The sequence below is a fragment of the Hemitrygon akajei genome, chromosome 4 (genome assembly GCF_048418815.1).
Source record: "Hemitrygon akajei chromosome 4, sHemAka1.3, whole genome shotgun sequence".
Taxonomy (NCBI): Eukaryota; Metazoa; Chordata; class Chondrichthyes; order Myliobatiformes; family Dasyatidae; genus Hemitrygon; species Hemitrygon akajei.
Genome location: NC_133127.1, coordinates 80,503,443 through 80,523,700, shown reverse-complemented (window position 1 = coordinate 80,523,700; position 20,258 = coordinate 80,503,443). Strand labels below are relative to the sequence as shown.

The 20,258-nt window shown below is 41.9% G+C and overlaps 1 protein-coding gene across 5 annotated transcripts in view; it reads right to left on the bottom strand.

The window, feature by feature from the left end:
- ttc29 (tetratricopeptide repeat domain 29) overlaps positions 1-20,258 on the bottom strand; it is a 366,818-nt gene that overhangs the window by 231,414 nt on the left and 115,146 nt on the right. The window lies entirely within an intron of this gene.

Genomic DNA, 20,258 nt, shown 5'->3' with positions numbered 1-20,258 from the left:
ATTTATGAATGGTCTTTGATGCAATATAAATTATCAGCAAGTTCATCTCATCTTGATTTTAATAGTACAATACAAGTTGAATTTTTATATTTATTCTGAAAATATGAAGCAAAATTTAATTGGTGGATGTGGAACATATATTCAGAAATTTAAAATACTTTGTAAGTTAAGTACCATTCCACAACTAACCAGTCATTGTTCTTTGACTTGTTTTGCTGAGGTTAAATTCAGGCACTACTTAACATGTTTGAAGATAGAAAGGCATTTAATCTTCACATTAAGATCTGAATATATGAATGAACTGTAACACTGAACTTACAAATACTGAGTATAATTGCAACAATTAATGCTATAAGACTTCACTACAAGTCTCGATTTCAACAGAGGGCAAAGAACATATAGTGAATCCTTGATAACCATTGAAGCAGGGTTCCCTGTAAGGCCTGAAAATGCACTTACTAAAAGAAACTAACAAGAGAGTACAGCAAGATGATAGCTAAAATTTGCATTGGAATATCCAACAATAAGCAATGAAATAAAGCAACCAGAATTGAAGTTTACTTTGTCTACTTTTAATAGCATCAATGCATCTTTTATGTCTAACCAAAAAAAGTCTTAAATTAGCCCTCAGCAGAAAATTAAAACCTCTGTCAATGGAGTGCTCCCTCAGTTTCTTCACTAGTTTGCAGATGCAAGGTGATCGTCTCTCCAAAGCAGGGGCTGAAATCCTACCACTGCTACCAGTGATCCAAGGAGGATATCTGAGAAACAGGTCTCATGTTACATTTTAAATTTAATTTGGTAAGCATTTGCATGGATAAACCTTTTTGCGCACATTAGATCAATCTGGTAATTATTTCCTGGTTGATTAGCAACCATTGGGAAACTGGTTACAGACATAAATTAGTGGGAAAAAATGTAACTTATGACCTGTGCTTTTTACTCATGATAAAGCAAGGAACAAACTAGGAAATAAAGCAAATTAGTGAAGTTAAACATCAATGTTCAGTCCATAGCCTCTGCCAGATAAATTTTTCTAAGCTCCACTTTCGTTTACAAGCATCACTGATAAATATTGCAGTATCCTCATTATGCTCCTCCATTACAGTCATAGGCTCATAATTAGACCACACATTGCAATGGTTTTGAATTATTTTCAGCATGCTAATTGATTTGATTAGTCTTTAGTATGGGGTAGTGTACAGACATTCAATTGAGCACTATCACCTCCCTACACCCCAATGTAGAGCAGCAAATTAAAAAAATGGCTGGCCTGGCAGGAAGGAAAAGATGGGAGAGGCATGATTCAGATTTCTTCTATGTGTCTGGATACTCAGCATGTGATTGGACAGATCTATTCACTTGACATGAATGGCCCAATCCATTGCAAAGTGCACACTGAGCAAAGGGTTAGTGATTGTAATAAACATCAAAAAATTGATTTGAATCAAGAGACTATGATCTGTGAATGGAGCACCTCTGAATCATTTACTGTAACACTGGCCATTGAAAACCAATGCTGGATATATAACAACTTCCTACTCCTGATAGTGTGATAATACAGACCTTTCTGAGCAGTATATTTCTGATCCCTACACAATATGCCTCTAGTTTCTCACAGAATGAACAGCATAAATTGTAAAAAAAAAAATAAACAGATGGAAAACCTCAGTGATTCTCGACATTTTTGGTCAAGGTCCTACATCAGGACTAAGAGTGCAAAGGAAAGAATGCCAGTATATAATGTAGTAGTGAAAGGGAGAGGTTAGGCAGAGGTTGGTTTGTGATAGCTTGAAACAGATGTGGGGAGGGGCTGATGTGCATATGAAGCCTGGAGGGGGTGTGGATGGGGGTGCATTTGTTGAGACAGTGGCTAGCAGATAATAGGAAGCTATAAAGTAAAAGAAAAAATAGACAGATAGAGCCAAGTACAAGAATGGAGAGGGGAGGATAGAGACAGAAGCTGGTAGGTGATATGTGGGAACAGATGGAACTAGTAGAGAAAAGGTAAGCCACAAGTGAAGAAGCCTAGCTAGGTAGGTTATATATGCTGTATATAAATGATTTAGATGATGAAATAGATGGTTTTGTTGCCAAGTTTGCAGATGATACGAAGATTGGTGGAGGGGCAGGTAGAGTTGAGGAAACAGGTAGGGTGCAGAAGGACTTAAGACAGATTAGAGAATGGGCAAGAAAGTGGCAAATGAAATAAAATGTTGGAATATGCATGGTCATGCACTTTTGTAGTAGAAATAAATGTACAGACTATTTTCTAAATGGGGAGAAAATCCAAAATCTGAGATGCAAAGGGACTTGGGAGTCCTTACGCAGAACACCCCAAAGGTTAACTCGTAGGTTCAGTCAGTGGTGAGGAAGGCAAATGCAATGTTAGCATTCATTTCAAGAGGTCTAGAGTACAAGAGCAGTGATGTGATGCTGAGGCTTTATAAGACACTGGTGAGGCCTCACCTTGAGTATTGTGAACAGATTTGGCACTGGAGAGGCAAATCCTGGTAAATTTTCTCTCCACCCTCTCTAAAGCTTCCACATCCTTCCTATAATGAGGTGATCAGAATTGAACACAGTACACCAAGTGTGATCTAACCAGAGTTTTATAGAGCAGCAACATTACTTCACGGCTCTTGAACTCAGTTTTACAATTAATGAAAGCCAACATATCATACACATTCTTAATCACCCTATCACCTTGTGTGGCAACTTTAAAGGATCCATGGACATGGATCCCAAGATCCTGCTGTTCCTCCACATTGCTAATAATCCTGCCATTAACCTTGTATTCTGCCTTCAAGATTAACCTTCACACTTTGCTGGATTACCACCAGAAAGGAAAACAGAGACATTTGGGAAAACCAGGTTAACTGCTGACTATGAAACATATTCCTTTCCTTCATTGTTCCTGGTCCTAATTTTCAAATTCACTAACCAGCAGCACTGTGGAACAACAGTGGTTCAAGGTGACATGTAAGTACCACCTACTCAATGACGATTAAGTATAGACAATAAATGCTTACCTTGCTCGAGATACCCATATCCAGAAGAATTAACAAATAAACACACGTGTCTAGAGGATTCCCTGCAAGTACGGGGTATGCATTCTCCTCATGAGGAAAATTTTGGCACTGCTCCAATTCATGTTTAGCCCTGGCATCCATAAAGATGTCACAACTTCAAAATCACCATTATAGCCACAAAACACATCTCTTTGAAAGAGAAAGGCTAGCTTCAATCAGCAATTGGTAGACAGAACCTATCGCAGCTTCTCCTGAGAGTTGTATAATGATGCAATGACAGTAAATAATAGTAAGCTCTCATTCCTAGAATCACAATAATGAACAGCATCCAGTATTTCATGTGGGGTAGAATGGACCTGTGGCAATCATATTGGGCTGTTGAAGCAGCTCTGGAAAATTTTGTGAGTGGTAACTTCTCTTTATTTATTCATTTTCTGGGATTTATATGTTTTTAGCAAGGCCAAAAGTAATTTCTGACTGCCATGACAAGACTCCGCTGGGGTCACTTGCTTGAACTGAAGACGTCAGTGAAAAGACTCCTACGGTAGCGTTGGGCAAATTCTACGAATGGGACACAGGGACTATAGAAGACCTGTTGATACATATTTCCAGATCAGGATAATGTGCATCATGACTGTAGCATGCAGGTAGTGATGATTCCATGTGCACAGAGTCTTGTCCTTCTTGATGTTTGAGCTTGAAAATTTTAGAGTCACTGTTGACTGTTGGAGCAGCAAAGCTACAACATATTTTGTAGACGGCACACACTACAGCAAACGTATACTGTTGAGGCATCTTAAGAGTTGGAATTAGTAAGGCAAGTACTTTTGACTTATCCTTTGCACTTACTTAATTAAGCCCATCACCCCTACTGGAACATAGGCGACCGATAGCACCTTGCCTGAGTCTTCTGTTCTGAGCTAGTTTTTCAAGTTGCCCACAGATGTTGCCCATCTTTTTGAAATCAGCTTCAAGGTCATATTGCCAGGTGTTCCTCTTCCACTTTTCCTGGGGATTCAACATTAGTGCTTGCCTGGTGGTGTTTGTATTTGCCTTAACACAGCATGCGTCCTATCCATCCTCAACTTCTTTTCCTTAATTCCTTTTCTGCTGATAGCTGGTGTGTTTTTTGACATAGATCAGGTTTGCTGATGACTTCGGGCCAGTGGATCCAGAGAATTTTTCTTAGACAGCTGTAAATAAAGGTCTGAACTTCCTTGCTGATATTCTTTGTTGTCACTGCCTCATACAGAAGAACCGATTTCACAATGGAGTTGAACAACCCGATTTTAGTGTGCTGTGACAGCTCCTTGGAGCACCAGATATTCTTGAGCTGAATAAAAGCTGCCCTAGCGTTGTCAATCCTCACCTTAACATCAGCATTGGTGCCATGCCGTCCGTCAATGACAGTACCTAGATAGGTAAAGGCTTCTACCTCTTCAAGTAGACTTCCCTTGAGAGTGACTGGGTCAATGCAGGTTGAGTTGATCTTGAGGACTTTAGTTTTCCCTTTATTAATGGTAAGGTAAACTTGTGCAGATGTGGCTGCCAGGCCTTTTGGTCTTTATCCTGCATCTGCTTGCGGGTAAGGGTCAGGAAAGCTAGATCATCAGCAAAGTCATCCAGTTGTTTCCATAGGGTTCAATGGATTCCATTCATTTTCTGTGCTGTAGATGTCTCCATGACCCAGTCTATGACCAGAAGGAACAGGATAGGGGACATCAGGCACCGGGCACCACTGTCTGACTTTTGCCTGTACCTGAAAGCTGCCAGAGAGCTTCCACCATGACTGACTCAGCAGGATATTCCCTTGCTTGAATTCTTGATGAGTCTGACTATCTTGCCTGGTCCTCATAGAGCCACAGTATTCTCCATAGGGTCTCTTTGTCTGTACTGTTGAAGACTAATTGATGAAGCTGATGTACAGAGATGAATTCTGCTCAAGTGACTCCTCATTTATGATGCATACTATGGCTTTCTGGTTAGCACACAATCTGTTCCTGCAGAAGCTTGCCTGTTGATCTTTTAGTTTGGTGTCTAAAGAATCCTTCATCTTCTTTAGTTTTATCTTAAAGAAAACATTTTCTGACAAGAATGTGATGCCTCTGTAGTTGGAGCAGTTGCTATGGTCTCCCTTCTTTGGAATCTTTATAGGCAGCCCTTTTTCCAGTCTGTTGGTACTTGCTCTTTTTCCCAGATCTTCTGAAAGACATGGTATAGCATCTCTACTGTAGTGTCCAGGACTGTCTTAAGAGCTTCTTCAGGAATTTCAACAGGACCAGTTATTTTACCATCCTTTAGCTGCTTTATTGCTTTCCTGATCTTCTCCCTGGTAGGTTTGTTACAGTTTACAGGTATGCCAGCATTGGCTGGAGGGATGTCAGGTGGGTTTAGAGGTATGAGTCTGTTCAGCAGATCTTCAAAGTGTTCAGCTGCTACTTTGTTCCCACTATAGCTTTTCCATCCTTATCTTTGACTGACCTCTTAGGCTTATTGTACTTTTCAACTGTTTACTGGTGATTTCATACAGCTTTCTCATTTTGACACACCCATTGCTTGTCTGCTTTAATGCTTTTCTTTCACTGCCTTATGAGCCTGTGTATGCACTTTCTGTGCTTTCATCTTTCCCACTCTAGTCCTGCTGATTTTCATTGACTGTTATCATCTGCCTGCTCACCTCGACCACTTCAACTGAGATCTATTCTTCCTGCTGGTTCTTTTCAGTACCTAGCACTGCTTGGCACATTGAGACTAGAGTCCCCTTAACTTTCTACCTTCACTGTGCAGATCCTTTTCCTTGTGGAAGTCTTGTAGCACTTGGAACTTGCCGAAGACCAATTTGAATGCTTCGTGGGTCTGCGTGTCTCTCAAAATGTTGACACTGAATCTCTGCCTCATTCATGCTGATTCCATCCAATTTTTCTTCAGTTTGTGTTTCAACTTCGCAATCAAGAGATGATGGTCAAATGCAACATCTGCTCCTCTTCTCACTTTGATATCTTAAAGTAATCTGAAATTCTTGGATATACAGATGCAGCCTATTTGATGCTCTTTTTTATGGACAGGTGATATTCAGGTGTTATTGTGAATCCTTTTGTGGGGGAAGATGCTGCCCTCCAGTGATAATGTTACTAAATGCACACGTCCGCAAAGCACTCTCCATTCTCGCTCATTATATCCAGTCCATGTGTTCTCATCAAGTCTTTGTAGCCAGTGTTATGCGATCCTATTTTGCATTGAAACCTCCCATGAGAATGTTAATATCTATTTCAGGATACACTTCTGGGATGTTCCGGAGTCTATTGTAGAAAGCATTCTTAGTTTCATTGTCACGGTCATTAGATGGCACATAACAACATATGAAATTCATCTTCATCATTTTTTCTTTGTTCTGAAGGATGCTAAGATGATACAGGGACCTTGGGCTTCCTATCCTATCAATGCCTTCTGTGCTAATTTTGATAGCATGAGTACCATTCTTTGTGTGTGCAGTCATCTCCCTTACGTCCTGAATAAAACATTAGTTCCTCTGTCATCAGCTGACCCTGCCCCTGGGGTGGTCTGGCTCTACTGGTAAAGAATGGCATCAAATCAGTAGAAAGATGTGAATTGGAATATGTTGAATCCTTGTGGATTGAGTTAAGAAACTGCAAGGGTAAAAGGAAGTTAATGGCAGTTATATACAGACCTCCCAACAGTGGCTGGGAGGTGGACCACAGGTTACAACAGGAAATCGAAAAGGCAAATCAAAAGGGCAATGTTATGGTAGTCAAGGGAGATTTTAACATGCAGGTTGATTGGGAAAATCAAGTTGGTAATGGATCTCAAGAGAGTGAGTTTGCTGAAAGCCTTAGAGATAGCTTTTTAGAACAGTTTGTCGTTGAGCCTACTAGGGGATCAGCTATACTGGATTGGGTGTTTTGTAATGAACTGGAGGCGATTAGGGAGCTTAAGGTAAAAGAACCCTTAGGAACTAGTGATCACAATATGATTGTGTTCAACTTGAAATTTGATAGGGCGAAAGTAAAGTCTGATGTAGCAGCATTTCAGTGGAGTAAGGGAAATTACAGTGTTATGAGAGAGGAGCTGGCCAAAGTAAAATGGAAGCAGCTGCTGGCAGGGAGGTCAGCAGAGCAGCAATGGCATGCATTTCTGGGGAAAATGAGGAAGGTACAGGACATGAGGATTCCAAAAATGAAGAAATACTCAAATGGTAAAATAGTACAACCGTGGCTGACAAGGGAAGTCAAAGTTATTGCAAAAGCAAAAGAAAGGGCATACAACAAAGCAAAAATTAGTGGCAACATAAAAGATTGGGAAGTTTTAAAAAATGTACATAGAGCAACTAAAATAAACATTAGGAGGGAAAAGATGAAATATGAAAGCAAGCTAGCAAATAATATCAAAGTGGATAGTAAAAGTTTTTTCAAGTATGTTAAAAATAAAATAGAAATGAGAGTGGATATAGGACCGCTAGAAAATGAGACAGGAGAAATAATAAGAGGGGACAAGGAAATGGCTGATGAACTAAATGAGTATTCTGCATCAGTCCTCACTGTGGAAGACAAAAACAGTATGCCTGATATTGTAGTGTGTGAAGGAAGGGAAGTGGATGAAGTTACTGTTACAAGAGAGAAGGTGCTCAAAAAGCTGAAAGACCTAAAGGTACACAAGTCACCCGTCAGAAATCACTGGACTCTGCCATGGTGCCAAAGGACTGGAAAATTGCAAATGTCACTCCACTCTGTAAGAAAAGAAATTTTAGGCCAGTTAGCCTGACCTCAGTGGTTGGGAAAACATTAAAGTCATTGTTAATGATGAGGTGATGGAGTACTTGGTGACACAGGACAAGATAGTACAAAGTCAGCATGGTTTCCTTCAGGGAAAATCCTGCCTGACGAACTTGTTGGAATTTGAGGAGATTACAAGTAGGGTAGATAAAGGGAATGCAGTGGATGTTGTATATTTGGACTTTCAGAAGGCCTTTGACAAGGTGCCACACATGAGGCTGCTTACCAAGTTAAGAGCCCATGATATTACATGGAAGTTACTAACATGGTTAGAGCATTGGCTGATTGGTAGAAGGTAGTGAGTGGGAATAAAAGAATTCCTTTTCTGGTTGGCCTGCCAGTGACTAGTGGTGTTCTGCAGGGGTTGGTGTTGGGACCACTTCTTTTTATACTGTACAGGAGGCACCCGTTTTACAAACTTTCGCTTTACGACACCTCGCTGTTACGGAAGATCTACATTAGTTACCTGTTTTCGTTATCAGAAGGTGTTTTCGCTGTTACGAGAAAAGGCAGCGTGCAAAAAAAAGGCAGCCAAGCTCCTTCCCCAGAAATGCATTCTAGCCGCCATTGCTTAAACATGTGCCTGTGAGATTCTGTGCTTTATGACGATTTATTTTGTGCATCTGTTAGAAAGATGAGTTCTAAGGTATTGGAAAAGCCTAAAAGAGCTTGTAAGGGTGTTACACTTAGCATAAAACAAGACATAATTAAGTGTTTCAATCGTGGTGAACGAAGTAAGGACATTGTCCGCGCGTTGAACCATTTGCACTATTTATACGCAGAAAGAAAGAATCTTGAAAGCTGCCGATGTTACTGTTGGTTCTGCTCGTAGCAAAGTGATCTCTCTTAGTCGGCATCCAATAATGGATAAAATAGAAAGTCTATTGCTTGAGTGGATTGATGGGTGCACCAAGCATGGTGTTCCATTAAGTTACCTTATACTTAAAGGAGAAATCAGTCAGTCTTGTTAATAAGCTGAAACAGAAAGCACTGGACGATGGTGATGAAAGTGTTGCAAAAGTGGAATTTAAAGGTAGTCATGGGTGGTTTGATCGGTTTCTGAGGCGAGGGCAGCTTCATAGCTTAAAGTTTACTGGAGAGAGTGCTTCAGCTGATACTGAAGCTGCCGAAAAGTTCCCAGCAGAACTGAAGAAAATAATTACAGAAGGTGGTTATTCTTCTAAGCAAGTGTTTAACTGTGACAAAACTGCAATTGATTGGAAAAAATGCCGAGCACCCCAACCTCCGACGACTCAGCCTAACACACTATCATCAGTGTGCTCGCTGTCTTCCCGATTCTGGTAAGTGAAACTACACTGTACATACATTATTTCTACTTTATATAGGCTGTGTATTTTTGTGTTATTTGGTATGATTTGGCAGCTTCATAGCTTAAAAGTACTGGAGAGACTGCTTCCAGTGAGATTGCTTCAGCTGAGACTACTTCCGCTACGTAGTGAGATTATACGCTACGCTAGACAGGGCTGCAATGATTGCAGAAAAGTATTTCTACTTTATATAGACTGTGTATTTATCATATCATTCCTGCTTTTACTATATGTTACTGTTATTTTAGGTTTTTTGTGTTATTTGGCATGATTTTGTAGGTTAATTTTTGGGTCTGGGAACGCTCACAAATTTTTCCCATATAAATAAATGGTAATTGCTTTTTCACTTTACGATATTCTGGCTTATGAACCGTTTCATAGGAACACTGTACCTTCGGATAGCAGGGGATACCTGTATATAAATGATTTAGATGATGGAAATTTTGTTGCCAAGTTTGTAGATGATATGAAGATTGGTGGAGGGGCAGGTAGTGTTGAGGTAACAGGTAGGATGCAGAAGGATTAGAATATAAAAATATGGATGCAATGTTGAGGCTTAATGAGATATGTTCATCTGCATCTGGAGTACTGACAGCAGTTTTGGGCCCTTTATCTAAGAAAGGATGTGCTGGCTTTGGAGAGGAAATTTAGAAGAATGTTCCCAGGAATGAAAGGGTTAACATATGAGAAGTGGTTGATGGTTCTGCATCTGTACTAGTTGGAGTTTAGAAGAATGAAGGGGGAGATCTCATTAAAACATATGGAAAGTCCCAAGAGTGGATGCAGAGACATGTTTCCAGTCGTGGGAGAGTCTAGCATCAGAAGGCACAGCATCAGAATAGAAGATGTCCCTTTGGAAAAGAAATGAGGAATATCTTTAGCTAGAGGGTGGTGGATCTATTGAATTCATTTCCACAGTTGGTTGTAGAGGCCAAATCAATGGGCATATTTAAAGCAGAGGTTAATTAGTAAGGGTGCCAAAGGTTACAGGTACAAGGCAGGAGAATGGGGCTGAGAGAGAAAACAATCAGCCAAGATCGAATGCTGGAGCAGACTCACTGCGCCAAATGGTCCTATGTTTTTATATGTGACAGAATATGCAGTCCCAGGTCTTCACCTGGAATTCCAACACAGACAATTTTCACTGTGGCTTGGCTTGGTTTGAATTGCTACCTGACCCAAGTGCATTCTCTTAAGCTGAAGGGAATTGAATTATGAGAATAGTTTTCACACAGAGAAACACCTAGTACAGTATCATTTTAAAAAAGCTTGATCCTGAGATGAATACCCTGTATAAGTCAATTATAGGAGAGTAGTAGGGGCAACTAATGTCTCTAGACTAATGTCTCAAGATATTGCATCCTTGTTTTATATTCTAGTCCTAACTAAACAGACAGACATACTTTATTGATCCCCAGGGAAATTGGGTTTCGTTACGATCGCATCAACCAAGAATAGTGTAGAAATATAGCAATATAAAACCATAAATAATTAAATAATAATAAGTAAGTTATTCCAAGTGGAAATAAGTCCAGGACCAGGCTCAGGGTGTCTGACACTCTGGGGGAGGAGTTGTAAAGTTTGATGGCCACAGGCAGGAATGACTTCCTATGCCACTCAGTGTTGCATCTCAGTGGAATGAGTCTCTGGCTGAACATACTCCTGTGCCTAACCAGTACATTATGCAGTGGATGGAATACATTGTCCAAGATGGCATGCAACTTGGACAGCATCCTCTTTTCAGGCACCACCTAGTCACCACCAACTAGTCCTTTCTGCCTACACAGGGTTCAGAACCCTTCATTCTGCACGTATTCATGTGCTTATCTAAGAGCCTCTTAAACACCTCTATCATATTTGCCTTCACTACCACCGCTGGAAGCACAATCCAAGCAGCCACCCTTCCATATAAAATACTTGCCCCACATATCTCCTTTGAGCTTAATCCCCTCATCTTAAATGCATGTCCTCTCGTACTAAAAAAGATACCAGCTCTTCACTTAAACATACTTAATCTTTTTCCAAATTCTTTGATTTTATACATACTAGAATAGTGTATTGGATGCCTAGAGAAAACCATATCATTTTCTAAAGTAGACTTTATAACAAGATTCTGCTTACTTTCCTTTAGTCACTTATTAACTCTTGATACCCAGTTTAATCAATAAAAAGATCTTACTAAAAGCCACGGTGTCTTTAATACAGCTTTGGGTTATTACCTCCTTAGAAACTTGTGGAACATGCTGCAGGGTTTCACTGCTGTCTAACATGCTGTAAGGTGTCACTGATAATGTAATGGTTTCTCTGTAGCAGCAATGTTTTGGGTTATGACTAGAGATAACAGGGTTTGGAATGCTATTGTTCTTTCTTGTGAGTTTGGAAGAGAGATTTTTGTGGCCTTTTGCCAGGGAGAGATGAGGAGAGAAGACGCGAATGGAGAGAGTTGGTAGACCACCGGATGGGATGGACTTGGACTGAGGGACTGAAGGGCAGCGACGATCGGAGGAGACTGATGGTAGATGATCATCTTATCAGTGAGCTCCAACAATGCACAACAGACTGTTTAATAAGATTGGGCCTTTTTTTCCCCATTTCTTTAATAACCATAGAGTCAAAGTAAGAATTATAAAGCTTAATCGTTTAATTGCATATTGTGTACTGTTTGTTATTTCAGGGTACTGATTTGTAACAGGGGACATATCGGGCAGCATCCACCCAAACAGATTTCTTAAGTTTGGCCGGGCTGGGGTCTATAACCCCCTATATTAAGCCGCTAACTGAAGCGAGAATTACACTTCTACAAGCTCAGCTGAGCAACCTTCTAAGGTACATCATTTAGATTTTTGCTAATTTTCTGTCAATGATTATCAACAAGATCTCTAGTGCCAGGGTAAGGATATAGAACATTTTGTACAAGTAAATAAATCAGTCAGAAATAATGCCTGTGTTTTAAGTAACAATACCACTGAGGAATCAGAATAAAAGTTAGAAAGCAAGACCTCAAAGATAGTAGTCCCTTGTCTACTCAACTACCACATGTTTGCGAACGAAGTAGAAAAATAAAGCAGGTTAATGTATAGCTGTATATTTAGCCTAGAAATGAAGATTCAGATTCTTTGGATATGAGATCAGTACTGAGGTGGCAAGAACAGTTTCAACTTTGATTTAATTTCCAAAGACCATAAGACATAGGAACAGAATTAGGCTATTCAGCCCAACAAGTCTGCTCTGCCATTCCATCATTGCTGATTTGTTATCCCAATCTACCCCATGTCATTTATTATCCAACTCTGTTCTAAATCGGCATCTTTCTATTTTGAGGCTGTGCCCTCTAGTCCAAGAATCCTCCACTATTGGAAATACCCTCTCCACATCCACTTTATCTTGCCCTTTCAATATTCAATAGGTTTCAATGAGATCTTCCTTCATTCTTCTAAACTCCAACAAGTACACGCCTAGTGCTATCAAATGGTCCTTATACATTCACACTTTCATTACCAGAATTATTCTTGTGAACTTCCTCTAAGCCCTCTTCAATGCCAGCACATCTTTTCTCAGATAAGGGTCCCAGAACTGTTCACGTACTCCATGTGGTTTGACCAATGCCTTAAGACCTCAGCATTACATCCTAGCTTTTATATTCGAATCCTCTTGAAATGAATGCTACCTTTGCATTTGCCTTCCTTTCCACTGACTCAACCTGAGAGATAACCTTCAGGGAATCCTGCACTAGGACTCCCAAGTCCCTTTACACTTCTGATTTTTGAATTTCCTCCTGCTTTAGAAAATAGTCTACACCTCTATTCCTTCTGTCAGAGTGCATGACCATACACTTTTCTATGCTATATTCCACTGCCACTTCTTTGACCATTCTCCCAATCTGTCTAATTCCTTCTGCAGACTCTCTGCTTCCTCACCACTATCTACCCATACATCTATCATTCACAAACATACCCACAAAGCCATCACTTCCATAATTCAAATCATTAATATATAACATGAAAACAAGCAATCCCAACACCAACTCCTGTGGAATTCCAGCAACCAACAAAAAATACCCCCTTTATTGCCACACTTCCCTCCTGCCAGTCAGCCAATCTTTTATTCATGCTGGGATATTTACTGTCATGCCATGAGCTCCTATCTTGTTAAGCAGGTTCATGTGCCACACCTTGTCAAAGGGCTTCTGAACATGCAAGTAAACAACATGGACTCTCTTTCATCTATTCTGCCTGTTATTTCCTCAAAGGATTTCAATAAATTTGTCAGACAAGATTTTTCCTTAAGGAAACGATGTTGACTTTGGCCTACTTTATCATGTGCATCCAAATACCCTAACACCTCGCCTTTGATAATGGATTCCAACATCTCCCCAACTACTGATGTCAGGTTAACTGACCTACAATTTCCCCAGGGGGTAGAAACATTTACAATCATACTCAACCAGATTTGCTAAGTAGATGCTCCATTTTGGCTTCCAAGTTCTTTATCATCACAGAAACAAGCCCTCATCTACGTTTGTACTTTAAAGAACAAACTCTTTTAAAAAAAACTCTGCTCTCAAATGCATCTCTCCCATTTCCCGCACATCTGCCCTCACCCCATCAGCCCGCCACCCCACTCGGGATAGGGATCTCCCTTGTCCTCACCTACCACCCCACCAGCCTCCAGGTCCAACGTATAATTCTCCGTAACTTTTGCCACCTCCAACGGGATCCCACTACCAAGCACATCTTTCCCTCCCCCCTTCTTTGTGCTTTCCGCAGGGATCACTCCCTACATGACTCCCTTGTCCACTCATCCCCCACATCCCTTCCCACTGATCTCCCTCTTGGCACTTATCCTTGTAAACGGAACAAGTGCTACACCTGCCCTTACACTTCCTCCCTCACCACCATTCAGGGCCCAAGACAGTCCTTCCAGGTGAGGCGACACTTCACCTGTGAGTCCGCTGGTGTGGTATACTGTGTCCGGTGCTCCCGGTGTGGCCTTTTATATATTGGTGAGACCCGATGCAGACTGGGAGACTGTTTCGCTGAACACCTACACTCTGTCCACCAGAGAAAGCAGGATCTCCCAGTGGCCACACATTTTAATTCCACGTCCCATTCCCATTCTGATATGCACTCAGGTTGGAGGAACAACACCTTATATACTGGCTGGGTAGCCTCCAACCTGATGGCATGAACGTTGACTTCTCTAACTTCCGTTAATGCCCCTCTTCCCCTTCTTACCCCATCCCTGACATATTTAGTTGTTTGTTTTTTTCTCTCTCTCTGCCCATCACTCTGCCTGTTCTCCATCTCCCTCTGGTGCTCCCCACCCCCTTTCTTTCTCCCTATGCCTCCCGTCCCATGATCCTTTCCCTTCTCCAGCTCTGTATCACTTTTGCCAATCACCTTTCCAGCTCTTAGCTTCATCCCACCCCCTCCGGTCTTCTCCTATCATTTCGCATTTCCCCCTCCCCCTCCTGCTTTCAAATCTCTTAGTATCTTTCCTTTCAGTTAGTCCTGATGAAGGGTCTCGGCTCGAAACATCGACAGTGCTTCTCCCTATAGATGCTGCCTGGCCTGCTGTGTTCAACCAGCATTTTGTGTGTGTTGTCCTCATCTACCTTAATTCACTTCATGTAACATCGAGAAACTGGTGTAGCAAATAACATGGAAAATGATACCATCCCACATGTAATACCAAAGATGAAGGTATATTGTTAATTCAAGATGCAAATTATTGTTAATCCTACTGACACAACTGATCGACAGATGATGCAATAGCCACAGCTCTACACGCCGTCTTTACACATCTGGAGAAGTCAAGTAACTTTTTACTGTCGTTTCAACCATAACTGCTGGTACAGTACACAGTAGAAATGAGACAAATGTTTTCAGGACCATGGTGCTACTTGAAACAGTACAAAAACTACACTGAACTACATAAAAACAACACAGAAAAAAAACTACACTAGACTACAGACCTACCCAGGACTGCATAAAGTGCACAAAACAGTGCAGGCATTACAATAAATAATAAACAAGACAATAGGCACAGTAGAGGGCAGTAAGTTGCTGTCAGTCCAGGCTCTGGGTATTGAGGAGTCTGATGGCTTGGGGGAAGAAACTGTTACATAGTCTAGTCGTGAGAACCCGAGTGCTCTGATGCCTTTTCCCAGATGGCAGGAGGGAGAAGAGTTTGTATGAGGGGTGCGTGGGGTCCTTCATAATGCTGTTTGCTTTGCAGGTGTAATGTGTAGTGTAAATGTCTGTAATGGCAGGAAGAGAGACCCCAATGACCTCAGCTGACTTCACTATCTGCTGCAGGGTCTTGCGATCTGAAAATGGTGCAATTTCTGCAGTGATGCAGCTGCTCAGGATGCTCTCAGTACAACCCCTGTAGAATGTGATGAGGATGGGAGGTGGGAGATGGACGTTCCTCAGCCTTCTCAGAAAGTAGAGACACTGCTGGGCTTTCTTTGTTATAGAGTTGGTGTTGAGGGACCAGGTGAGATTTTCCGCCAGGTGAACACCAAGAAATTTGGTGCTCTTAACGACCTCTACTGACGAGCTGTCGTTGTTTGGCGGGATGCTTACGTGAGAATGCTGTTCTTGGATTACTGTTCAGCATTCAACACCATTATTCCCTCCAGGCTCAACAAGAAGTTCAGAGACCTTGGCCTTCACCCTGCCTTATGTAGCTGGATCCTGGACTTCCTGTCAGATTGCCAGCAGGTGGCAAGAGTAGGCTCCCTCACCTCTGACCCTCAACATAGGTGCCCCTCAGGGCTGTGTCCTAAGCCCCCTCCTATACGCTCTGTATACCCATGACTGTGTTTCCACCCACAGCTCCAATCTGCTAATTAAATTTGCTGATGATACCACATTGACTAGCCTAATCTCAAATAATAACGAGACAGCCTACAGAGAAGAAGTCAACACCCTGACACAGTGGTGTCAAGAAAACAACCTCTCCCTCAATGTTGCAAAAACAATGGAGCTGGTGGACTACAGAAGGAATGGCTAACCCCTATTGACATCAATAGATCTGGGTTTGAGAGGGTGAAGAGCTTCAAGTTCCTCGACATACACATCACCGAGGATCTCATATGGTCTGTACGTACTGGCTGTGTGGTGAAAAAAAAGCACAATAGCACCTCTTCCACCTCAGACGGTTGAAGAAGTTTGGTATGGGCTCCCAAATCCTAAGAAATTTCGACAAGGGCAAAATTGAGAGCATCCTGACTGGCTGCATCACTGCCTGGATTGGGAGCTGTACTTCCCTCAATGGCAGGATTCCGCAAAGAGTGGTGCGGACAGCCCAATGCATCTGTAGATGCGAACATCCCACTATTCAGGGCATTTACAAAGACAGGTACAGTGATTCAGATCGACGGGTTTACTATACACCGTCAGGATAGATCTATAGAGTCTCTCAAAAGCAGAGGTGGAGGAGTATGCCTCATGATCAGCTCTTCTTGGTGCATAAATATATCAGTGCTGTCTCAATTCTGCTCACTAGACCTGGAATATCTAGCAGTTAAGTGCTGTCCATTTTACCCACCAAGGGAGATTTCTGGGATCATTTTGGTAGCAGTATACATTCCACTTTAGGCCAATGTCAATCAGGCTTTAGATGATCTGAGCAACGGGATCAACATGCATGAAACAGCGCACCCTAACACCTTCACCATCATATTGGGGTATTTTAACCAGGCCAGTCTGGAAAAAAATCACTAAGCAATTACCATCAACAGATCACTTGCAATAGCAGAGGAAACAACACACTGGACCACTGTTACACCACTATAAAGAATGCCTACCATGTTATTCCATATCCTCACTTGCGGAAGTCTGATCAGCTGGCTGTACTTCTACTCCGAGTATAGGCAGAGACTGAAGACTGCAGCACCAGTAGTGAGGACCAAGAAGATACTGACAAGGGAAGCACAGAAGCGCTTACAGGACTGCTTTGAATCTGTGGACTGGACTGTATTCAGAGATTCATCTTCGAATCTGGATGAGTATGCTGCAGTTGTTACCGACTTCACTAAAACCTGTGTGGATGACTGTGTGCCTACAAAGACTTACTGTACATTCCCAAACCAAAATCCATGGAGGAACCAGGAGGTACGTCATCTGCTGAAGGCTAGATCTGTGGCATTCAAGTGTGGCAACCCCAGCCTGTACCAGAAAACCAGGTATGATTTGTGGAGGGCTATTTCAAGGGCGAAGAGACAATTTTGAATGAGGTTGGAGGCGACATTGGATGTATGACAATTCTGGCAAGGTTTGCAAGACATTACTTCCTACAAAGTGAATGGCAACGATGCTTCACTACCAGATGAACTCAACGCCTTCTATGCCCACTTTGAAAGGGAGAATATAAATACAGCTGTGAAGATCTCTGCTGCACCTGGTGACCCTGTGATCTCTGTCTCAGGGGCCAATGTTAATCTGTCTTTTAAGAGGGTGAACCCTTGCAAGGTGGAAGGTCCAGATGGAGAACCTGTAAGGCTCTGAAAACTTGTGCCAACCAACTGGGTGGGGGTGTATTCAAGGACATTTTCAACCTCTCACTGCTACAGGCGGAAGTTTTCCCAGTTGCTTCAGAAAGGCAACAATTATACCAATGCCTAAGAAGAGTAAGGCCGTGAGATGCCTTACATCTACAGTGATGAAATGCTTTGAGAGCTTGGTTATGACTGGACTGAATTCCTGCCTCAGTAAGGACCTGGATGCATTGCAATTTGCCTATCACTACAATAGATCAATGGCAGGCACAATCTCAATGGCTCTTCACATGACCCTAGACCACCTGGACAATAAAAACACCTTTGTCAGGATGCTGTTCATCGATCACGGCTCATCATTCAACACCATCAATCCCACAATCCTGATTGATAAGTTATAGAACCTGGGCCTTTGTACCTTCCTCTGTAAATTGATCCTCGACTTCCTAACCGGAAGAACACAGTCTGTGCTGACTGGTAATAACATCTCCCTCCTCGCTGACGATCAACACTGGTGCACCTCAGGGGTGTGCGCTTAGCCCATTGCTCTACTCTTTCTATACTCATGACTGTGTGAGCTAGGCATAGCTCGAATACCATCTATAAATTTGCTGATGATATAACCACTGTTGGTAGAATCTCAGAAGAGAAGGCATACAGGAGCGAGATACGCCAACTGGTGGAGTGGTGTCACAGCAAGAACCTTGCACTCAACGTCAGTAAGACGAATGAGCTGATTGTGGACTTCAAGGGTAGGACAAAGGAACACATACCAATCCTCATAGAAGTGGAGAGAGTGAGCAGTTTCAAGGTCCAGGGTGTCAAGATCTCTGAGGACCTAACCTGGTCCCAACATATTGATGCAGTTATAAAGAGGACAAGACAGCGGCTATATTTCATTAGGAGTTGAAGAGATTTGGCATGCCAACAAGTACACTCAGAAACTTCTACAGATGTGCCATAGAGAGCATTCTGACAGGCTACATCACTGTCTGGTATGGGGGAGGGGGGTGCTACTGCTCAGGACCAAAAGAAGCTGCAGAAGGTTGTAAATCTAGTCAGCTCCATCTTGGGTACTAGCCTACAAAGTACCCAGAACATCTTCAAGGAGCGGTGTCTCAGAGAGGCAGCATCCATTATTAAGGACCTCCAACACCCAGGGCATGCCCTTTTCTCACTGCTACCATCAAGTAGGAGGTACAGAAGTCTGAAGGCACACACACAGCAATTCTGGAACAGTTTCTTCACCTCTGCCATCCAATTTCTAAATGGACATTGAACCTGTGAACACTACCTCACTTTTTTAATATATATAATTTCTGTTTTTTGCACAAATTTTACTCTATTCAATTCTGCTGATACAATTGTATTTCTATGTTATATTGACTGTCCTGTTGTACATACTATTTATTATAAATTACTATAAATTGCACATTGCATGTTTAGACAGACATAATGTAAAGAATTTTACTCATGTATATGAAGGATGCAAGTAATAACATCAATTCAAATTCAATTCAAAGGTCTATGTTCTTCCCATCTGCTTAAATGCCATGTCTTGCTGCCTTATTTGTCTGCTAACATTACAGACATGCTTCACAGTTTCTTTAGAAAGTATTATTATGTTACGTACCCCATAACTGGGTGTCAGACCAGCAGAGAAAGAAGAATCCGTTGGAGTCTGGTGGTACCAAAACTAAAGGTGTTTATTAGTAAACTATACAATACAGTATCAAAAATGCAAATATACATGTAAAACCTAAAAGTGTAGGAATAACAATAAGCAATAATAAACAAGCTCTATCGATGTCTAGGGGTAAATGAATTGTCATAGAGAAGTATAAAGTTCATTTCAGTTCATACGTGCTGAGGTAGTTATGGTTGTTGTGTTGTAATCATTGGAGAGGGAGAGAGAGAGCGAGTGAGATGTAACAGCGGCAACAGGCAAACCTTCTGTTGCTTTCTGATTCCGTCAGGTCATAGTGGCCATTCAGTTATGACCCCTCTGTTCTTCAGCTAGACCGTTCTTCTGTGGTGGACTCATCACTCTGGCATGAGTGGACACACACACAAGTCCCCACCAGCCCTGCTGTAATACTGTGAGCTTTATTGACCGATCTCCTGATTCGGTCTCCGAATCCCCCACCTTCCTGTGGGTTCACAACACTCAGTCAGTGTCCACTGGTGTGTCTGAAGGGTGTCTCCCCAGACCTGTCTTTTATCCCTACTAACTGGGTCTCAGCTATCTATCAACTCTGAATGACTGTGTGCATCAAATCAGGCAACTCCTGCTGTCTCCTGAGGAATGTTAACAAGCAAAGTAAAGCCCTTGTAGTGAAAGGTAAATAATCCAGGAATCAGTCTCTCTCTTTCTCCCTCTTATCTGTAGCAGATGTTCTTGCCTAGGCTTCATCTCTCTCTCTCATTAGCAGCATAGCAACAGCAATAGTTCATAGTTCTTGGGGGGGGGTTGGGAATGGTTAACTCTGCACCCCATTTTCCATCAGGTCTGTTCATCACTCATAACACCCCCATCCTTCTGGGAATTTTCACCAGAGTGAAAATTAACTAATAAAGCATATTACAGAATTACAGAATTTAACAG